At 43.6% G+C, this 13,631-nt stretch overlaps 1 pseudogene; it reads left to right on the forward strand.

Moving 5' to 3' along the window:
• The first annotated feature begins 7,423 nt into the window (after positions 1-7,423).
• Positions 7,424-7,699, forward strand: LOC136314322 (metallothionein-1A-like; annotated as a pseudogene).
• Positions 7,700-13,631: the final 5,932 nt, after the last annotated feature.

The following is a 13,631-nucleotide window of genomic DNA, read 5'->3' on the forward strand; positions in this document are numbered from 1 at the left end:
AAAATCGACCTTGGTGGGATTAAAAGCAGATCAGACACTACAGCAGGCAAGATGCACTAAGTCTAAAGACACAGCAATAGAAACTATACAGATGAGCACAGAAAAAAGGGTCTAAGAAATGAACCAAGCAACTGTGGCCTGTGGGACAATAGTAAGTAGTCTAAAATGTGTAAACTGGAATCTCAAGAAAAAAAATTAAAGGCAGGAAGAGAAAAAAATACATGAACAGCCAGAACTTTCAAACCAGAACAAAGCTAGAACCCTAAAAATCCAAGAAAACTTGAGACCCCTCCATAGAAGAAGAAACACTAAACACTTACATACCCCATAATAAAACTTGAAATTTTAAATTATACAAACAATCTGACGTGATGGCGCAATGGATCAAGTGTCAACCTAGAACACTGAAGTCACTGGTTCGAAACCCTGGGCTTGCCTGGTCAAGGCACATACAGGAGTTGATGCTTCCTGCTCCTCCCCCTTCTGCCTCTCCTCTCAAGTAAATAAATAAAAAAATCTTAAAAAATAAATTGGGGGAAGCTATTCTTCCTGGTTTAAAAAATAAATTATACAAACAATCTGAGAAAAAGGCATATTACATAGAGAGGAACAAATATAGTCTGCCCTCCATATCCATGGGTTTTGCATCTGGATTCAACCAAACACAGATTGAAAATATTCAGGAAAAAAGTCCCAGGAAGTTCCAAAAAGCAAAACTTGAATTTGCCACACACCAAACACTAAGCTGAATTCACGCAAACCAAGTGGGGTGTAGGCATGCCCTGCAGTGGCCTACATGCAAATATAGGTTACACACTGGTACCACACTATGTTATTTATATAAGGGACTTGAGCATCTGCAGACTTTGTTTATCCACAAGGGTCCTGGAACCAATCCCCCACAGTTACTGACAGATAACTAAAAATGTCAACAGAAATTATGCAACCCATAAGAAAATTAATAACATCTTTGAAATGCTGAAAGGGAAAAAAAAGCAGCCTAGAATTTATATACCTAGTTAAGAGATACTTTCTAAAAATAAAAGTGAGTGACATCAGCATCACAGCAGAGTGAGACCACCTCTTTGTATCTCCCTGTAAATTTACAACCGGTCAGACTTCTGTAACCCAACAGAAGGTTCACTGCTCAACACACTAGGACGCCAGAGAGATCCACACATCAGTAGGTCTGGAGGTGGGCATACTGGAAACACAGAAGTTCGAATGGGAGAAAGATGGGTATGTACAGTCCTGCAGACAGTTCCCCAGCAGCAGTAGTATTGGCACCCTAGAATCTGGCTCACTCCCCCAACTGTATCCAGAACCTGATAGCAACAGAGATGTATCAACAGCCTCCCGCAGCACCAGCACCTGTAGGAAAACAGGCAAATCTGCCTCCCTACCACCTGTCACACCACCTCCACCCGATGGTGGTGGTGGTGCCCCAAGACCTAGGCAACCTGGACACAGTGAGAGAACACACCAGTCTGGATGGTTAAGTTCCATGATTACAGTGGGGCCACCCCAACCACAATCCTGGAGGTGCAGGTAGTGGTAAGACAAAACAAAAACTTGCACTATAGCACCATCTTCTGGAAAACAAAGACTTCTAAATACCAACCTGTTGAAGTGTTAAAACCAAAATGGTACCTAAATAAGATAGGTTTTTAGTTCAAATGTCCAGCATAAAATAATCCAAACACCATGAACAACCAACGTAACACAGAAAGAAAGTGACAATACTCCAGAAACTAAACTCAGAAGTCATGGAAGACTGTGGTCTCAATGATAAAAAAATCAAAATAGTAATGAAGGAACTCAATGAGATGAGAAAACTCAAAAAGGCAGTACAGTGAATTCAGGAATAAAATAAATGAACACAAAGAGTACTTTACCAGAGAGATAAAACTAGAATAAAGAACTCAACAAATTCTAGATAGAGCTGAAGAACTCAATAAACGATATGAATAGTGCGTCGGAGAGGACCAGAAACACAGCACACCAGACAGGAGAGAGAGAATCAGCAAACTCGAAAATAGAGATTGAGAAATGAATCCGGTGGAAAAGATGAGAGAACTAAGATTTTTTTAAATGAAAGACCTCTACAAGAACTATTTCACAAGGCTAATGGATATTCCAGAGGGAGAAGAGGACAGAGAGCCTATTCCAAGAAATAATTGATGAGGCCTGACCAGTGGTGGCACAGTGGGTAAAGCATCGACCTGGAATGCTGAGGTTGCCAGTTCAAAACCCTGGCCTTTGCCGGTCAAGGCACATATGGGAGTTGAGGCTTCCTGCTCCTCCCCCCCTTCTCTCTCTCTCTCTCTCTCTCTCTCTCTCTCCCCCCCCCTAAAATGAATTAAAAAAAAAAAAAAAAAAAAAAAAAAATAATTGATGAGGACTTCCCAAACATAGGGAAGGAACTGAACATTTAAGTACAAGAAGCTAGCAATAATTATTTCAATGCAAATAACCTCTAAAACATTATTTTAAACCTGTCAAAAGTTAATGACAAAGAATTCTCAAGGAAGCCAGGCGGGGGGGGGGGGGGGGGGGGGGGGGACAGTAACCTACAAAGGAAACCCCTTCAGGTTATCTTTCTCAGCAGCAACTTGACAGGCCAGGAGAGAGTGGAACGATTTATTCAAAATGTTGAAAGATAGGACCCTGGGGCTCTGGCCGGTTGGCTCAGCGGTAGAGCGTCGGCCTGGCGTGCGGGGGACCTGGGTTCAATTCCCAGCCAGGGCACATAGGAGAAGCGCCCATTTGCTTCTCCACAGAGCGTAGCCCCTGGTGGGCGTGCCATAGGGGAAAAAAAAAAAAAAAAAAAAAAAAAGAAAGATAGGACCCTGGCTGGACAGCTCAGTAGGTTGGAGCATCCTCCCTGTATACAAAGGTTTCTAGTTTGATCCCCAGTCAGGGGCATATACAGAAACAGATTGCTGTTTTTTCTTTTCTCTCTCTACCCCCCAAAATCAATAAAAATTTAAAATATAAAAAAATTTTAAAGACTTAACCAAAAAATTATAATAATAAATGAATACAGTAAAGTCACAGGATATAAAATCAATATACAAAAATCTGTTGTAGCCTGACTTGTGGTGGCGCAGTGGATAAGGTGTTGACATGGAAACACTGAGGTCGCCGGTTCAAAAAAAACCCTGGGCTTGCCTGGTCAAGGCACATATGGGTAATAAAAATAAAAAAAAATCTGTTTTATTTCTCTATACTACCAACAAACTATATGAAAGAGAAATGGAAAAAAAAATCCCATTTACTATTGCAACAAAAAGAATAAAACACCAGCAGTAGCCAGTTGGCTCAGAGGTAGAGCATCAGCCCAACATGTGAAGTCCTGGGTTTGATTCTTTTTTTTTTTTTTTTTTTTTTTTTTTGTATTTTTCCGAAGCTGGAATTGGGGAGAAAGTCAGACAGACTCCCGCATGCACCTGACCAGGATCCACCTGGCATGCCCACCAGGGGGCGATGCTCTGCTACAATCAGAGCCATTCTAGCGCTTGAGGCAGAGGCCACAGAGCCATCCTCAGCGCCCAGGCCATCTTTGCTCTAATGGAGCCTCGGCTGCGGGAGGGGAAGAGAGAGACAGAGAGGAAGGAGAGGGGGAGGGGTGGAGAAGCAGATGGGCGCTTCTCCTGTGTGCCCTGGCTGGGAATCGAACCCGGGACTCCTGCACGCCAGGCCGACGCTCTACCACTGAGCCAACTGGCCAGGGCTGATTCTTTTTTTTTTAAAGACTTTATTTATTTATTCATTTTAGGAGAGAGAGAGAGAAGGGAGGAACAGGAAGCATCAACTCCCATGTGTGCCTTGACCAGGCAAGCCCAGGGTTTTGAACCAGCGACCTCAGCATTCCAGGTCGACACTTTATCCACTGTGCCACCACAGGTCAGGCTAGGTTTGATTCTTGATCAGGACACATAGGATAAGCAACCATCTGCTTCTCCCCCCTCCCCTTCCTCCTTCCCTCTCTCTCCCTCTCTCTCTCTCTCTCTTCCCCTCCCCTCCGGCAGCCATGGCTCAAAATGGTTCGAGCAAATTGGCCCCAGGCACTGAGGATGGCTCATGGCCTCGCCTCTGGGGCTAAAATAGCTCAGTTGCTGAGCAACGGAACAGCAGCCCCAGATGGGCAGAGCATCACCCGGTAGGGGGCTTGCCAGGTGGACCTCAGTTGGGGCACATGCAGGAGTCTCCACCTCTCAATAAAAAAAAATAAAAAATAAATAAAAATTTTAAAGAATAAAACACCTAGGAATAAACTTAAGGAGATGAAAGATCTGTACACTGGAAACTACAAGACACTGCTCAAAGAAATTGATGATAACACAAAGAAATGGAAAGATACTCCCACCTGACCTGTGGTGGCGCAATGGATAAAACGACCTGGAATACTGGAGTTACGGGTTTGAAACCCCAGGCTTGCCCAGTCAAGGCACACACGAGAAACAACCACTGCAAGTTGATGCTTCCTGCCCCACCCCTTCTCTCTCTCTCTCCTTTCTCTAAAGTCAATAAATAAAAATCTTAAAAAAGGAAAAGAAATGGAAAAATACTTTGTGTTCATGGATTGGAAGAATTACATTGTTGGAATGCCCATACTACCTAAACCAATCAACATATTCGATGTAATCCCAATAGTATTTTTTACAGAAATTAAAAAAACCTAAAATTTGTATGGAACTACAAAAGACCCTGAATAGCCAAAGCAATCCTGAGAAAAAAACAAACCCAAAGATATCACACTCCCCAATTTCAAACAATACTACAAAACTGTAGTAATCAAAACAGGATGGCACTGCCTCACTTTTCATCAACCTGATCCCATGATCACTAGCTTGAATCTAAAAGTCACTGCCTTGAGCCTAAGGTCACTAGTTCAATCCTAAGGTCACTGGCTCAGCTGGAGCCCCCCAGTCAAGACACATGGGAAGCAGTCAGTGAACAACTAAAGTGATGAAACTACAAGTTGATGCTTCTCATCTCTCTCCTTTCCTGTCTCTTTTTCTCTCGCAAAAAAAAAAAAAGTATGACACTGACAAAAAGACACACAGACCAATGGGACAGAATTAAGAGCCCAGAAATAAACCTACACATATATGAGCAACAATTTCCAACAAAGGAGCCAAGAGAATAAAACGGAGAAAGGAAAGTCTCAATAAATAGTGTTGGGATAACTGGACAGCCATATGCAAAAGAATGAATCTAGCCTGACCAGGCAGTGGCGCAGTGGATAAAGCGTCAGACTGGGATGTGGAGGACTCAGGTTCAAGACCCCGAGGTCGCCAGCTTGAGCACGGGCTCATCTGGTTTGAGCAAAAAGCTCACTAGCTTGGACCCAAGGTCACTGGCTCCAGCAAGGGGTTAGTCGGTCTGCTGAAGGCCCATGGTCAAGGCACATATGAGAAAGCAATCAATGAACAACTAAGGTGTCGCAATGAAAAACTAATGATTGATGCTTCTCATCTCTCTCCATTCCTGTCTGTCTGCCCCTATCTATCCCTCTCTCTGACTCTCTCTCTGTCTCTGTAAAAAAAAAAAAGAATATGAAAACACTAATTCAGAAAGATATATGTACCCCTAGGCTGACTGCAGCATTATTTACAATAGCCAAGATATAGAAACAACCTTTGTGCCTCTTACTAGATGAATGATTAAGATACAAGATATACAGGTATAATGAAATACTACTCTGCCAGAAAAAAGGTGAAATATTGCCATTTGCAACAACATGGATAGATTTTGAGGGTACTATGCTAAGTGAAATAAGTCAGATGGAAAATAACAAAAACCGTATGATTTTACTCACATGTGGAACATAAAACAATAGCAAGCAAACTAAAAACAAAAACAAACTCATAAATATGGCAAAATACTGGTAACGGGAGGGGGTGGAGGGAGGGCAAAATGGGGAAAGGGGTCAAGTATGTACTAATGAATAGAAACTACTTTTTTGGTGGTGAAAACACAATAAAGTATACAAATATCAATTATAATATTGTACACCTGAAATTTGTTATTAACCAATGTTACCTCAATAAAATATTAATTTCAAAAATAAAGGTCATAAACTTTAATAAATAAATTTTAAAGATAAATAAAATAACAAAGGTGAAATACAGGCTTTTTCAAATAAAATCTGAAAGAATAAGTCACCAGCACAGCTGTGTTACAAGAAATGTCAAAAGAAGTTCTTCAGGCAGAAGGAATGTAATACCAGATGAAAATGTGCATCTACACCAAGAAACAGGGAACACCAGAAACAACAGTAAATATCTGAGTAAATATAAGACTGTCTTAAAATTTCTTTAATCTCTCTAAACATATTGACTATTCAAAGTACATAGTGGGCTTACAGCTTATGTAAAAATAAAATGTGTGACAACAGCATAAATAATGGAAGTGAGGAAATGAAAGTATTTTGTTATAAAGTCTTAGAGAATATATGATACAGTACCTGTGGAAGGTGTATTTCCAAATCCTAGGTCAATCACTAAAATAATAAAACAGTAGCTAACAAGCTAATAATGAATATAACATGATATAAAAATAATCCAACACTAGGCAACAAAAGAAAAAAAACAAGGAATAAGAACAGGTGAAACAAATGGAAAACAAGTATCAATCTAGTAGATTTAAACTAAAGAATATAGGTCTGACAAGACGGTGGCACAGTGGATAGAGCGTCGGACTGGGATGTGGAAGACCCAGGTTAGAAATCCCAAGGTCTCTGGATTGACCACAGGCTCACCAGCTTGAGTGCAGGGTCGCTGGCTTGAAACCCAAGGTCACTGGCTTGAGCAAGAGGTCACTCACTCTGCTGTAGCCTCCCAGTCAAGACACATGAGAGAGAAATCAATGATCAATTAAGGAGCTGCAACATATATATGAATTGATGTTTCTCATCTCTCTCCTTTCCTGTCCCTCTCTCTCTCTCAAAAAAAAAAAAAAAAAAGAATATAGGTCATTACAGCCTCACCAGCGGTGGCACAATGGATAGAGCATAAACCTGGTATGCTGAGGACCCAGGTTTGAAACCCCAGGGTCGCCGGCTTGAGTGCAGGCTCACCAGCTTGAATGTGGGATCATAGACATGACCCCATGGTCACTGGCTTAACTCCAAATCTCACTGGCTTGAAGCCCAAGATTGCTGGCTTGAGCAAGAGATCACTGGCTCAGCTGGAGCCCCCCCCCCCATCAAGGCACGTATAGAAGCAAGCAATGAACAACTAAAGTGCTGCAACTACAAGTTGATGCTTCTCATTTCTCTCCCTTCCTGTCTGTCTCTCTGGCTTAAAAAAAAAAAAAAAAAAAAAAAGACATATATATATATATATATATATATATATGTCATTACATAGTCTTTTCTTTTTAAAAAAAAAAAAAAAAAAGGTCCCTGGACCACGCATTGCACCAGCATCAGTGCCTGCTCACCTCTTGTTTTGGACTTCTACCTCATCTCTGATTGAAATGGATCCCAACTGCTCCTGCCCAACTGGTGGATCCTGCACCTGTGCCAGCTCCTGCAAGTGCAAAACTGCAAATGCACCTCCTGCAAGAAGAGCTGCTGTTCCTGCTGCCTGCACACAGGGCTGTGTCTGCAAAGGAGCATCGGACAAGTGCAGCTGCTGTGCGTGACCTCGGGGAGGGCTCCCAGTTGTAAATAACACGTGTTCCTGTTTAAACCTGCCTTTCATTTTTTATTCCATCCTGATCCGTTTGCCACATTCTCTTTTCTATGAAATATGTGAGCGATAATAAAAGTTGTTGACTTAAAAAAAAAAAAAAGGTCCTTGCCTGATCTATGCTGGCGCAGTGGGTAAAGCATCGACCTGGAATGCTGAGGTCACCGGTTCAAAACCCTGGCTTGCCTGGTCAAGGCACCTATGGGAGTTGATGCTTCCTGCTCCTTCTCCGCCCTTCCCTCCCTCATCTCTAAAATGAATAAATTTAAATTTTTTAAAAAAAAAACAAGGGTCCTTGATAAAAGACTATCAGAATAGTTTTATTTTTTAAAGATCCACTGTAGCCTGCCCTGTGCTGGTGCAGTGGATAAAGCATTGACCTGGAAAGCTGAGGTTGCCAGTTCGAAATCCTGGGATTACCTGGTCAAGGCACATATGGGAGTCGATGCTTCCTGCTCGTCCCCCTTCTCTCTCTCTCCTCTCTAAAATGAATTAAAGTTTTAAAAAAATAAATAAATAAAAAGATCCACTGTATGCTGTTTACATGAAACCTTGGCCCGGGAGGGGCAGAGCATCGCCCCCTGGTGGGCAGAGGGTAGCCCCCTGGTAGGCGTGCCGGGTGGATCCCAGTCGAGCGCATGCGGGAGTCTGTCTGATTGTCTATCCCCGTTTCCAGCTTCGGAAAAATACAAAAAAAAAAAAAAAAAAAAAAAGAGTCTCTTTGGATGTAAAGAGTATGAATGGTGAGCACATGCAAGTTAACACACACATACAATGTCTTTATTTTGTTCACAATCAAAACACACTCAGTTTTACACTAAGCGTAACACCCATATGACCTCTCATATTTTTCTGATACCTTAAGTCATACCTTCCTAATGTATACACAGATGAAATAAAAATAAAACACAGATATTCACAGACACAGCTCAAAGCACTGGTGGCCTGGTGCCAAGTGTAAGTCCTGGGGAAGGAGATTGGTGGGGCCACTCGCGGCTCAGGTGCGCGCTGCCTCTACAATGGCTTGCTGCAACATAAACAATGAACACATTTTACTTTTCACCTGTTTTGGAAAAATGAAAATCCTCGAGATTTTTTTAAAAGACAAAAATAAACAACTATAAGGGGAAATTTTTTAAGTCAAAAATAAAAAGGAAAAAAGATACATACTTAAGTTTTTAAGGTTGAAATTACATGGTTGCTAGGATTTGCTTTTACATTATTCCCCCCCAAAAAAACAAAAGTGTGGGGTTTAAATAAATGAAGCACGATGTTAATAAATGTGAAGCTGAGAGATGCTTAGAGACTTATAGTATTCTACATTTTCTTAATGTTTGAGAATTTCCAAAGTCTAAAATATATACATGGAGAGAAGGAGAGAGAGCACGCATGTTTATCTGCGGGGAGCAAGCATTATTTTACAATTAGGAACTGACTTTATAATATAATATTTTATTATTTTATAATAAAGGAACCGCCTGAAATATCATATTTCCCCATGTATAAACACACTCCTGTGTATAAGACGCACCTTAATTTTGGGGCCCGAAATTTGAAGAAAAAAAATTTCATTAAGTTATTGAACTCAAGTTTTATTCATCATAAAATTCATACAACTCGCCCTGGCCGGTTGGCTCAGCGGTAGAGCGTCGGCCTAGCGTGCGGAGGACCCGGGTTCGATTCCCGGCCAGGGCACACAGGAGAAGCACCCATTTGCTTCTCCACCCCTCCGCCGCACCTTCCTCTCTGTCTCTCTCTTCCCCTCCCGCAGCCAAGGCTCCATTGGAGCAAAGATGGCCTGGGCGCTGGGGATGGCTCTGTGGCCTCTGCCCCAGGCGCTAGAGTGGCTCTGGTCGCAACATGGCGACGCCCAGGATGGGCAGAGCATCGCCCCATGGTGGGCAGAGTGTCGCCCCATGGTGGGCGTGCCGGGTGGATCCCGGTCGGGCGCATGCGGGAGTCTGTCTGACTGTCTCTCCCTGTTTCCAGCTTCAGAAAAATGAAAAAAAAAAAAAATTCATACAACTCATCACTGTCAAAACTCCCATCCATTAGCTTGTCCTCATCTGTGTCTGATGACGAATCACTGTCTTCAACAATGAGCACAAAAAAAGCGAGAAATGCAAGTAAAAAAACCTACAACCACTGTATAAGACGCACAGTTTTTAGACCCCAAACTTTTCTAGAAAGGGTGCATCTTATACATGGGGAAATACGGTACTTGTTAAGATACAAGTCTGGGGCACCGCTCCAGACCTAGGATCAAAATCAGAAGATGAGGTATAAAATGACCTGCATTGTCATAAGCTTCCCCCCATACCTTGATACAGCTCAGCACAGGTCTGCACTGAGCAGTTGAAGGCCTCACCCTGAGATGCTATGGCTCTTAGTGGTCCCTAGACTAAGACTGCACCAGCATCTCTGTGAGAACAGTTTCTGCACAGTGGTAGAAATGAAAGTCAAGCTCTAGGGTTTTGAGGCATCAGTACGCAGCAAGGAACAGGCTACAGGGAAAGGAAATTATACCTGGGGGTGGCAGCATGGGGAAAGGGAGGATTGGTATAAAACAGACTTTTTCAGGATTGGAGACCTGGGCATATCTTAAGGCTGAGGGAAGAAGATATTGGAGAGAAACACTGAAGACAGGAAAGAGACAATTTGTTGGGGCTCCAGCCCCACGATGGGAGAACAGGGAAGCCCCAGTGGGAGAGGCTTGGTTTGGACAGCAGGAGGGATGAAAGAGAGCAAGGCTAAGGTTATGGAAGTTTGAGGAGCAGCACTCGTGACTGTCTACAACTGCTGTCCAGTGCAGTAGCCATAAGCCACAGCTAGCTACTGGGCACTGAACTGTGGCACCTGAATTGTTGTGTGCTTACAAATAGGACACTGGACTTTGAAGATTTATTAAAAACAAAACCAATGTCAAGTATCTGGTTCATTATTTTTATATTTATTATATGTTGAACTGCTATTTTGGACATTTAGATTAAATATATTATTAAAATTGATTTTACCTGTTTCTTTTTGCATGTTTTTAATGTGACTCCTGAGAAATTTAAAATTACATATGAGTAAGGTTGGCATGATATTTCTACTGAACAATGCTGATCCAGAAGTTTTAGCAGCCAGAATTAAAAGAAAAAAAGAAACCACCAAAAAGTCCTATAAAAAAATAACACCTCTTTCTACAACCCACAGTTTGTCTCATTCAGACCAAGGTTTTAGCCTAATTGATGAAAAAAGTGCTTGGTAGGCCAAGTATCAGTACAAATGAAATTACAGTAGAAAGTGCATTAAGATTTGTTCTCAAGACTCAATTTACATATAGCAATTTAGTGATGATGAGTGCTTCTCATTCATTCATTAAGGCAGCCCTCAAGGCCCTGCAGTCAGAAAATCACTGACCAGAAAGCAATCCAGAGGAAACCTACTAAGGTACAGGGAGGTGCCTGATTGGCCATGGTATCACCCATACTGAAAGGAATGAGGAGAAAAGTGACAAGGGGAAGCTGGTTCTTTCCCCAAATCCATGGTCTTCCTCCGAACTCCTCCGGGTGCCGATCTGCATGCATTACCCACCCTGGGTCTGTCCCCACTCTGTAACTGTGAGTGGGAGGTGAGCTTCTGCCATCCATCAGCTCTCCCTCCCTCCACTACCAGCCTCCTCTGCGGTATGTAGTCAGGGTGGTTTCCATCACACAGGCCACCTCTCTTCCCCAAAGATAACGGGAAGTGTGGGTGTTTGCTTACTGGTGGTGTTATCTAAGATCAACATGCAGCTCCTGCCTCAGAGGCCTTCAGGGTCAGGAATAAGCAGAAGCTTCATATCTCGGTAGGTGCCTGGTCACCATAGTTGGCGGTTTGAGGGTTTTTTCCCTTTTGATGGGGGGTAGAGTATGGCTGTGAACAAGCTTCAAGTCTTCTCTGACTTCTCCCCACCCTTCTCCACCTTTTCAGCCATTCTGGCCCAGAGCCAAGATGTCTAAGCTCAGGCGGCTGATCTGGTGGAAGACTCCTGGGGGTCGCTCACTCCAGCCCCCACCACAGCTGTGCGATGTTTATCAGCAGGAGGCATTTAGTCCCCCACATCCTGCTTCCACTGTCCCTAGATGCTCCAGACAGGTCCAGTGCCCTGGAAGTCGAAGTCGATCTTCAAGTCGGGTGGCATTCTACTGCCTTAAGACCCTCCTAACTGGTTCCCTACCCTAGTCCCATCCCGCGGGGAGCATACTGGCTTTCCTGTGCACCACCTTCTCTGTGGAAGCAGGAAGCAGAGAGCACTGATTAGGAGTTAGGAACCTAGGTGGAAGTCCCAGCACTGCTACCAATGTGGCTTTGGGGAAAGTACAGCCCACTTAGCATTCAGTTCTTCCAGTAAAATAAAAGGTCCAGCATCCTAAGTCTTTAAGGTCTTTCCAACTTCTTCTGTTGTCAAGAACCTTCAGTGGCCTCCCTCCTACATATAAAGCCCCAAATCCTTGTGCAAGCAACTTTCAAGGAAGTGCATAAACTGGGCCTAAACGGCCTTCTAGGCCTTTCCTTATGACCTCTCCCGCCATCTTCACCATCTTCCAAGCCACCCAGCCTTCTCACTGTTGTCCCAAACATTCTACACCTGTGCCCTGTTTGCTCACTTCGTTCATACCACTCTGCTTGCAGTGATGCCCTCCCTTCAAAGCCCTGCTCCATTTCTACCTTCCGTCTCTCACAGCAAGCCCCAGCCTGCAGGGAGTTCCTCCTCTGAAATGCTGGAACTTCAGTACAGACAACTCGGTTAGCCCTTTGGAGTCACTGCTTGCCCATCCAATTAGATGAAGCCCTCCAGACAGGTCAGGAACTCCCCATGTTAATTAACTCTTCATCTGAAAACCTCACCATGCTACATGCTTGCAAGTACTGTGGGCCTGATACAAAAATATTCATCATCTGCATGCTACATTACAAATGACAAAGGATTTTCACACCCATCACCTCATTTAATACTCAAAGCCACCCTGAGAGGCAGTCCTGATGCTAGGGGTATTATTAGTGATCTGCCTAAGGCCAATTGACTTATGAGTAGTCACCTGTGCCAGTAATAGATCACAGCTCTTCCACCCCCAGGTCCAATCTGTTCCCTCTCAGAATCTGGCTGGAGGAGTGGGTTGGGGGGCAATCCACATATTAGGAAACACCAAGTCAAGCAGACTCATTATGCACCACTCAGAAGGAATGACAAGTTTAGACACTGATAAAATAGTCCCTATACCTGCGCCTTGGAGGACAGTTAGGAGCTTATGCTGCTGCCCCTCACAGCAGTTTCCTCATCTGTGAAACGGGCCTTCCCTCACTGGGGAGATGGAAGAGTACATGAGCCAGGCTCCCCTTGTGCTCCAAAGGTTTGTGGAAGCCAGAGCAGCATCAGTCACAGAACAGCAGGTGTTCAACTAGAAAGCTCTTAGAAATCTAGTGACAGTAATCTTGTTCTATCCAGGGAGGAAGGGGGTTTCAGAAAGCAGAGTAAGCCAACGTCACAGAGCAGCAAAGCCAGTCTGGACCCCCACAGCCATTCTCCTCCTCCCACCTCAAACAGGGCCAGGCTCACTTGGGGACAGATGGAACAGATGGCCACCCCACGCCAACCCAACAATGTCTCAGGACATCTGACCTCCACTGTTGATTTCTACAGAGAACCCAAGGAATGTAAATCAGCCCCTGCAACCTTAAGCTGCACTATGATGAGGTCCCTGGTGGAAAACAAACACAGGGCTCCCTATATAAGGGCCCGCCATCCACCAGGCACCACCTCTGCCAGGAATCCCAGGTAAGCACTGTCTTACTCTTTGTGGGTTTGCTTATGGGTTTTGTGGGGTTTTTTCTTTTTTCTTTTTTGTATTTTCTGAAGTTGGAAACAGGAGGCAGTCAGACTCCCACATGCGCCCGACCGGGATC

Source organism: Saccopteryx bilineata, chromosome 10, assembly GCF_036850765.1.
Source record: "Saccopteryx bilineata isolate mSacBil1 chromosome 10, mSacBil1_pri_phased_curated, whole genome shotgun sequence".
NCBI lineage: Eukaryota > Metazoa > Chordata > Mammalia > Chiroptera > Emballonuridae > Saccopteryx > Saccopteryx bilineata.